Below are 9,294 nucleotides of genomic sequence, written 5' to 3'. Positions count from 1 at the left end.
TATGGAATTAGCGCTTCCTCAGGAGCATAGATATTTCATTCTAATAAAACATATACAAGAAACAGCATCAGTCTACAGGTATATGTAAATCACAAAGCAGAAAAACATTACATTTTAGGAAATTTTAAGAAAAACAATAAAAATATATTACAACAGAAGTACATATAGATGTCCACCCATGCTGCAGAGATTGCATGGTGGACAGCCAGATAAAGAACTATAAACATGTTATCTCAATGCAGCAATGCGCAACGAAGCACGCAGAGAGAGAGCCCTCCCCCTGAGACTTCCATATAGAAGGGGGGAATTCCATAAAAGGAAGAAAAAAGAAAAGAAAAAGAAAAAGAAAAGAAAGAAAACAAGAAAGGGGGGAAAAAAGGGGAGGGGGGGGGGGAAAGAATCATATCATGTCGGGGTTCTTATATTGAGGATATGTGCATAGGCTATAAAAATGCGTGATAGAACAATCAGGAAAGTCCTATAAAGGTTGAAAATAACTTACAAGGGGTATCCCGCGTTGGTGGTAATCAACGAACGGTCTTTTATTGGCCTATCACTGATTGTAATTCACAAGGAAATTGTTTCAACCAGATAGGAGAGTATAATCTGTGGATGGTATTGTGAAGGTATAAATCATAATTTTCAGTATACCAATATCAAAAATAATTTCATAGAAACATAGTCAGGAGTTTCAGATTTGTAGAAACGGGAGGAGGGGGGGAGGTAGGGGGGGGGGGGGGAAAGCGACTTACCATAAAGAAAAAGCAGAACTAAATTGCATGCGGTGGTATGGCAGTTGATTGCTGGTAAGCAACGAACAATGAATCTGATCCAGGTATATGTTCACACACCCAGCTAGTGCATACAGTGTATTAATCGGACATAGAAAAACAGATGGGTAAATCTGTCTAAATAACCGCCTACCTAACTGACCTTAGTCCATGGGTATGGAAAGGATAATAGGCAAAGGCGTTAAAGTCCTAAAGGATACAAAACAAATATGTATAAAATACAATAAGACTGGGGTAAAAAAAAAGGGGTTGAGGTGGTAAATATAGGAACTACAAATCTGTAGCAAAGCATTAGCCCACAGCTTGTAGATATCCTAGGAAATCGCCTTACCTTAGTGTTGCAGTATATTGTATAGCTGAGTGTGTCCCTGGTAACAGAGTAGCGCCAGTACACTGAACAGCTGCTTACCTGGTCTATATATAGTCCAATGAGGGCTGGTTAGTAACAGGTGGAGTGGGAGGAGACCCACCTGCATGTCGGCGTCTCCGTCGCACCGATATTGACGTCATTTAAAATTGCCCAAATCACGGCGATGTAGCCGTGTCCCTGCATAACCCCGACTGACCAGTCAGCCAGGTCTGCAGAGCGTGCGCAGCCACGTCCGTAGCGTGCATGTGCACAGAAGGGCACGACGTAACGTCATCTCCCTGGGTAGGGCAGTGACGAGGGCGGGGACGTACGAGACGCGGGGTCCTCCCACCAGTGACACGCGCCTCCGCACAGCATGCACGGAGGCAGTGACAGGTCAGACCAGGGTCCATACATACAGGGGCTCGCAAGCCGATCCACACAAAGGAGGGGCAGGGCCAGCAAACCTCCAGCGTGCTTCCCTAAGTAGGGCTGTACCATTCAGATAGGGAAAGAAAGGGTAGAGAAAAAAACACCAATTAAAAGAAAACAGTAAAGAAAAGAGAACTCCCACCCCAAACTGGAGCCAGATGAGTGCAAACATTGCACAGGAATCTCAATGCTCTGCCACACATTGATGCATAGAGATAAATACAAGATGCAGTCATTCAGAAGAATTTTTAAAACTACAAAATGTACATACTTTAAACAAAATACATCAATAAAGAAATTTAAAAAAATTATTTTTGTTTTTTTACAAGCGCAGCATTTCATATGTTGCACCTAAGCAGCATTTATCAGTATAATTTTATTAATATAAATATTGAAGTCCATCTATCAGCGTTAAGATCTAATAATTAAGATTTATTGTATATGGATAAAGACGATCTGTCATAAATATATATCCTAGGGGAAAGAAGGAGGAGGAAAAACACAATCATATATAGATGGATAGATCATGGTTGGGATTTTCAACGGAACCAGAGTACAGCTCATGTAGTGCACGTGGGGGTAATACGAGAAAGAGGAGGAGAGGGGAGAGTAATGTTCCTCAATATTTAAGTGACTTGCGTTATTAATGCATTTCCCTATGAGCGACGCACGGAACAATAAGGAAAATATATTATAGAAATTAAAAAAAGGGAAATGAAAAACAATCATAAATATAAATATAAATATAAAATTATTATTATTCCATTCCCTTTTTCTCCCTTTATTACGAGAGTCAGGAATGGAACTCAGTGTATTTGTATTGTAATATAGTCAAAGTGCATTGTGAAAAAGGAAGGAATTTATAAGGTGAACTATAATGTAGTCAAGGCTGCACATATTTATATATACAGCTTGTCGCTCATAGTACATAGTGATGGTGCAAGAGTTTATCGTGTCATAAATAAATTGCTGTTAAATAAAAAAATGAAAAATTGGGCGTGCAAAATTATTCAGCCCCCTTAAGTTAATACCTTGTAGCGCCACCTTTTGCAGCGATTACAGCTGTAAGTCGCTTGGGGTATGTCTCTATCAGTTTTGCACATCGAGAGACTTAAATTTTTGCCCATTCCTCCTTGCAAAACCGCTCGAGCTCAGTGAGGTTGGATGGAGAGCGTTTGTGAACAGCAGTTATCCAATAAGTTTCGTTCCACTTCATGATTGTGTGCCACTTGTTGATTCTTCCAAAAAAATTACAGTTTTATATCTTTATGTTTGAAGCCTGAAATGTGGCAAAAGGTCGCAAAGTTCAAGGGGGCCAAATACTTTCGCAAGGCACTGTATTTATTATGAAGTAGTATAAACAAATAATTTAGTGGTCCAGCTCCGGAAGAGCAAAAGCTGCATGCTGGCCTTGAGGGAAGGGGTGAGACCACAATTAGCATATACATCTATCCAATTAAGGCTCATGGGGCTGATTGACTCTGCGTGATTGTATATAACCAAATTGTATTTGTTTGACTTGAAAGTAACATTTTAGTTTCACTAGATGCATTTTAACGCATATTGATTGCATCCCATTATCAGCTACTGTAACAACTAGGGATGAGCTTCGATTTCGAGTTGAACATGAGTTCGACTCAAACATCGGCTGTTCGATCATTCGACGAAGATCAAACTTTTTGGGCCGTTCGTGCCAAATTCGAGTTGTGCGTCACGGCCCATAATGCACTGCGTCATTGCAGTGCATTGCTGGCTGTTGATTGGCCAAGCATGCACTATGATCCGCTTTATTTGGCCAATCACAGTGCCGTCAGCACAGAGAACCATAATTGGCCAAAGGCAGGGTGCCTTTGGCCAATCATGGCTCAGGGGATTAGGTACACGCCCCACACCATATAAGACTGTCTGCGCGTCGGCCTAGTGTAGTGTGTTCCGGCTGTGTTCAGAGAGAGAGAGAGAGAGATTGTCGTTTTATTTCAGTTAGCTAGATTGAGCAGGCAGTTGATTCAGCTAGTTAGATCCAGTATTCCAGTATATTTAGTATATATATGCATTGTACACTTTGTATATATATATATATATATATGTGTGTGTAGCGCTACCCCCGCAGGAGCCGCTGGTTAGAATAGGGATAGCGTGTTACCTCTGTGAGCGCCTAGGGGTATGATGATGATGATGATGAGAACGGTGCATTATTTTACGCAACACGGCAAAACAGTAAACTTGAGGTAGGATAGGAAGAAGATGGGTGAAAATTAGGAGAGTAGAAGATTCAAGCTTGAACAATACGGAAGCAGTCCTGCTTCTAGCGGCACCTTTCTTTACGTTGCTATTCCAGCCGGAGTGGGTATAGTGTACCTGCACAGGCCTCTCACACCGACCTGGCAGCCAGGGTATCACTCGGAAACTCGAAGAGAAAATAAGTCTCTGCCACAGACTTAGTAGAAATAAAGGTCAGAACGGGACCTCTGCCACAGGCCCCTTCTCCAAAACGTAGATCGTGAGGTAAATCCTCCTCAGTAAATTTAGTGCCTGAATCTCCCTCAGGTAGTCTCTCAACTGGTCACCGACTGACAGGTTGCTGACATCCAACCTCTCAGTGTCCGGTTACCTCGATCCCCGATGGATTGTCTAGGCCCTGTTGGATTGCCTGCCTCCTGGCTCTCCTCAGACTGACTCCCCACCGAACAGCACAACTCGCTTGGGATCTCCTCTCAGAGTTTGAGGGACCCAGTAGATCACTGGGGCCCCGCCATAGCTTCAGTTGCTCCAGGCCAGCATGGTCCCGGAACCAAGAACACCGCGTTGCACGTGCACCCCAGCCTGGAAGGCCATATCACTGGGGGCCGTGATGTGCACACACCCTGAAGGTGGGTGCCACACCCAGAACAAAAAAAAAACCTCCAGAATGGCGTCTGTTCCTAAAGTATCCTCCCCCAGCCTGCCCCGGGAGGGAAAACCCCTCCTGAATGGCTGCTGGCAAGAGGCTCTCCAGACTGAATTCCACTGCTGCCACCTGTCGCCCTGGGGTGGAATGGCACCCCAGCTCGAACAGAGGCCCAATTTACACAAATCACTTGGATGAGAGCCAACTAACTCTCTCATCCCCCTCTAAATTAAGAATAGCACCTGGACTGAAATTACACAGGCGCTATATATATATATATATATATATATATATATATATATATATATACTGTACGCAGTTTAGCTAGATCTCACTGCAGACAATTCCTAGTAGTCTCTTCCTAATAATACTAAAGGCAGACAGTTGATTCAGGTAGCTGCAGTATATTCAGTCAGTGTACTGTATATTGGGCACAGTGTGCAGCTAAAACTCACTGCAGACAATTCCTGTTATTCTCTTCCTAATAATACTACAGGCAGGCAGTTGATTCAGCTTGCTGCAGTATATTCAGTCAGTGTACTGTATCCTGGGGACAGTGTGCAGCTAAACCTCACTGCAGAGCGTTCCTGTTATTCTCTTCCTAATAATACTACAGGTAGGCAGTTGATTCAGCTAGCTGCAGTATATTAAGTCAGTGTACTGTATACTGGGCACAGTGTGCAGCTATACCTCACTGCAGACAATTCCTGTTGTTCTCTTCCTAATATACTACAGGCAGGCAGTTGATTCAGTTAGCTGTAGTATAATCAGTATATATATACATCCCAGCTTTGTGTAGCTACATCTCACTGCAGGCCATTCCTTGTGTACCTATTCCAATACATCAAATACAGTATGTCTGGAAGGCCAACAAGGAGAGGCAGACACTCACAGGCCAATAAAAGAGGGAAAGCAGGCTCTGGGTCTAGAGGCAACAGTGCTGGTCGTGGACACGGTGCATCCTCATCAGCACGTGGCCGTAGGGCACGCTTGTCCTTTTTTTCGGCAGCTGGCCGTGTGGAGGCACAACATGAAGAAGAGTTGGTAGAGTGGATGACCAAGCCGTATTCATCTACCTCATCCTCTGTTACCCAGGCTACCTTGGCTGCCAATGCAGGTGCCAAAGCGTTCTATTCCATTGACTCAAGATCATCATCAATTACTCCTTCCCTAGCCCCACCATCATGCACAGAGGTGTCCCCCTAACTGTTCGACCACACTGTCGGGTACATGCTGAAGGAGGATGCGCAGCATTTCGAAGGCTCCGATGATGGTACCCAGCTTGAGGAAGGCAATAACGTGAGCCCAGAGAGAGGGGGTGCCCAAGAAGGACAACAAACTGGCAGTCATGTTCCCCCAGCTGCAGCATACTGCCAGGTTTGCTCCAGTGACAAGGAGGGAAGGGGATGATGAGGTCACTGACTCTACGCGGGTGCCTGATAGGAGAGAGGAGGAGGAGGCACATCTCCGAGGCAGGATGCCCTCCAGGGGCCAGCTTAAGGGAAGCCAACCGACTGCATCACACCGCAGAGCTCCGCATGTGCAGGTCGCTGCTGTGTTTTTCCAAAAGTTCTTTGGTGTGGGACTTTTTTGATACGTGTGCAGCAGATCGCACCATTGCTATTTGTAACATAGGTCTAAAGCGTATCAAGCGTGGCCAAAACACCAGCCGCTTGGGCACCACATGCTTGACCAGACATGTGTCGAAGTTCCATGCAGTCCGTTTGCAAGCGTACTTAAAAGACCCACACCAAAGAAAAAGGCGGACCTCTCCTAGCTCCTCATCAGCTGGGATCTCCAACCCCACTAAACCTTCATTCCTCTCAGAAACCTGCACTGAGATGAATGAAGGTGTAGAATTAGGTGTGCCACTGCCAAGTACTTGCGGGCAATCTGCTATCAGTACACCAACATCTGATTGTAGCAGGCAAATTTCCCTGCCCCAGTTTCTACATCGGTAAAAGAAATTTGCTCCCAGCCATCCACATGCCCAGCGGTTGAATGCTAACTTGGCTAAATTTCTAGCACTTCAACTGCTGCCTTTTCAGTTGGCAGACTCTGCCCCTATCAGTGAGTTTGTGGAATATGTGGTACCTCAGTGGCAGGTTCCCAAACACCATTTTTTTGATGATTCCAGCTCTCTATCGGCATGTGGAAGGCAATGTCTTGGCTTTGCTGGACAGGGTGGTCAGCGGTAAGGTGCATATTACCACTGACTCCTAGTCCAGCAGGCATGGACAGGGATATTACCTATCTTTCACGACACACTGGGTGACTCTGCTGGCAGCTGGGAAGGATGCAGGACAGGGTGCAGTAGTGTTGGAGGTTGTTCCGCTACAACACGCCTCCAAAATGCTACTAGTGGTGATTCTGCCACACCTCTCTCCTCCACCCCCTCCTCTTCTTCCTCCATGGTCTCTTCCTCTGCTGTTTTATCCTCTGAACCAGTGGTGGTCCTTAGGCGTTCAAGGGGCTACGCAAGCACGCAGGCCAAACGATGCCATGCGGTGCTTGAGCTGGTGTGCTTGGGGGACAGGAGCCACACTGGGGCAGAGGTTCTGTCAGCTCTGCAGGGGCAGGCTCAGAGGTGGTTGATGCCATGCCAGCTTCAGCCAGGAATAGTGGTTTGTGACAATGGCACCAACCTCCTCTCCCCCCTCCGACAGGGACAGCTGACCCATGTGCCCTGTTTGGCTCACATCCTTAACTTGGTGATGCAGCAGTTCTTGGGCAGGTACCCAGGCTTACAGGATCTCCTGAGGCAGGCCAGGAAAGTCTGTGTGCATTTCCGCTGGTCATATAATGCCAGTGCTCGGCTGGCTGACCTCCAAAAGGAATTTAACCTGCTCAAGAACCGATAATCTGTGACATGCCGACGAGATGGAACTCAACGTTGGCCATGCTGCAGCGGCTGCACACTCAACAGAGGGTCATCAATGAGTACCTGTGCAACTATGGCACCAGCACAGGGTCAGGGGAGCTTGTTTTTTTTTCACCACGCTAGTGGGTCATGATCAGGGATTCATGCACTGTCGTGTCACCATTTGAGGAGGCCACAAGGATGGTAAGCAGTGACAGTGCATGCATCAGTGTTACTGTCCTTCTTGTCCACCTGCTGGAGCACACGCTGCATGGAATAATGGACAGGGCACTTGAGGCAGAACAGAGGGAGGAAGGCCCCCTTTATCCAGACAGTGTTTCTGCGGGGCCGCCAATCACACAGGAAGAGGACGAGGAGGATTGTGTCAGCATGGTGGTGGAGCCTAGCACTCAGCATCAGCAGCAGTCTTCGAGGGATCATTTACAGTCCCCAGAAACCTATGAAAACAATTAAGTGGCGCTAGAAAATAATGATATTGGAAATGTTATGACAAAGTAAATCGTATAACAATGTGAACAAAATAAAAAGTCCATGTATAATATAACAAAAAGCAGTGGGTCGCTGAAAAGATGCACCGCCAGTGAATGATCTCCTATGATGGACGATTAGGAACACCACGGTGAAAATAAATGGATAAATATGTGAGGAAGTAACCACCACCGGGAGGGGAGGCTTACCGGAAATATTGAACCCTAATAAGCATACGCCTAGAGGGTCAATATAGAATGTATGTGAGTTGGTGGAACCACATCAATCGGATCTGGATATACAGAGGAAACGATGGCTTGAAAGCATCACTTTAAACCAGAGCAGGGGGAGTGACAACGTCTTGATGGTATCTCCCAAGAGATCAGACCGTATCCAAGGCACATAAAAGAAAACGAGGTCGCATAGTGTAATACCGTAATATAAGTGAAATTTATTAACGGTTAAAAACACTTACAGTTCTGATGAAAACAAAGGGCATCAATAAAAGGTTGCGCATGGCAGCAGCAGAGTCCCGACGCGTTTCGCAATAGTTTGCATCATCTGGGGTAAACTCTGCTGTTGCTACCATGCTTAAATATAAAATATGACCCCACCATTTCCTGGGCGTGCACCCAATCCGAGATCACTTCCGGGTTGATTTGTCATGTAATATAACATATATATGAGGACTGTTTAAAAAAGCAAAACTCCAAGGCTAGAAAACCAATGTATATTAAAATGTTGCTGTATAAAAATTAAAAAAGACGTCAGCTCTGACGCCCCGCCCCGCAGCTCTGACGCCCCGCTCCGCCCATGGCCTCCACACACGGCGTACATATATCCTTTTGTGGAGACAGTATATGCCTGTGATCTTGGCGTTGTGGGGGACAGCCCCGCCCCCCCCCTATATGGCTGTTATAGTCATGTTTGGCTTAGTTTACTCCTGTTTCCCAGCGTTTTTTTAAGCCTTTTTGAAGTTTTTTTGGGTCAATCCTCTTAATGCCTATGTGGGGTCACCATACATGTGACCCACATGTTTTCATCCTATTGGCCAGCATGAAAGGTTAAGCCTCACATGACAAGTCACATGATGGTCAGGTATACATATTATTAAATATATTTGTGTCCACGATTCATTACCACAAGGGTTTTTCCCCTTTTTTAATTTTTATACAGCAACATTTTAATATACATTGGTTTTCTAGCCTTGGAGTTTTGCTTTTTTAAACAGTCCTCATATATATGTTATATTACATGACAAATCAACCCGGAAGTGATCTCGGATTGGGTGCACGCCCAGGAAATGGTTTGATGGGGTCATATTTTATATTTAAGCATGGTAGCAACAGCAGAGTTTACCCCAGATGATGCAAACTATTGCGAAACGCGTCGGGACTCTGCTGCTGCCATGCGCAACCTTTTATTGATGCCCTTTGTTTTCATCAGAACTGTAAGTGTTTTTAACCATTAATAAATTTCACTTATA

At 45.3% G+C, this 9,294-nt stretch overlaps 1 long non-coding RNA gene across 1 annotated transcript; it reads right to left on the bottom strand.

Annotated features, from left to right (window-relative positions):
- On the bottom strand, window positions 1-1,203 carry LOC120928610. Its single transcript, XR_005747252.1, has 4 exons — window positions 1,123-1,203; window positions 753-980; window positions 503-606; window positions 1-40 (listed from the first exon to the last, which is right to left on the bottom strand). It is a non-coding gene; the product is annotated as an uncharacterized LOC120928610 (long non-coding RNA).
- Window positions 1,204-9,294: the final 8,091 nt, after the last annotated feature.

Source organism: Rana temporaria, chromosome 2, assembly GCF_905171775.1.
Source record: "Rana temporaria chromosome 2, aRanTem1.1, whole genome shotgun sequence".
Classification (NCBI taxonomy): Eukaryota; Metazoa; Chordata; class Amphibia; order Anura; family Ranidae; genus Rana; species Rana temporaria.
The sequence above is the reverse complement of the archived record's forward strand: the minus strand, read 5'-3'. Positions and strand labels throughout refer to the sequence as shown.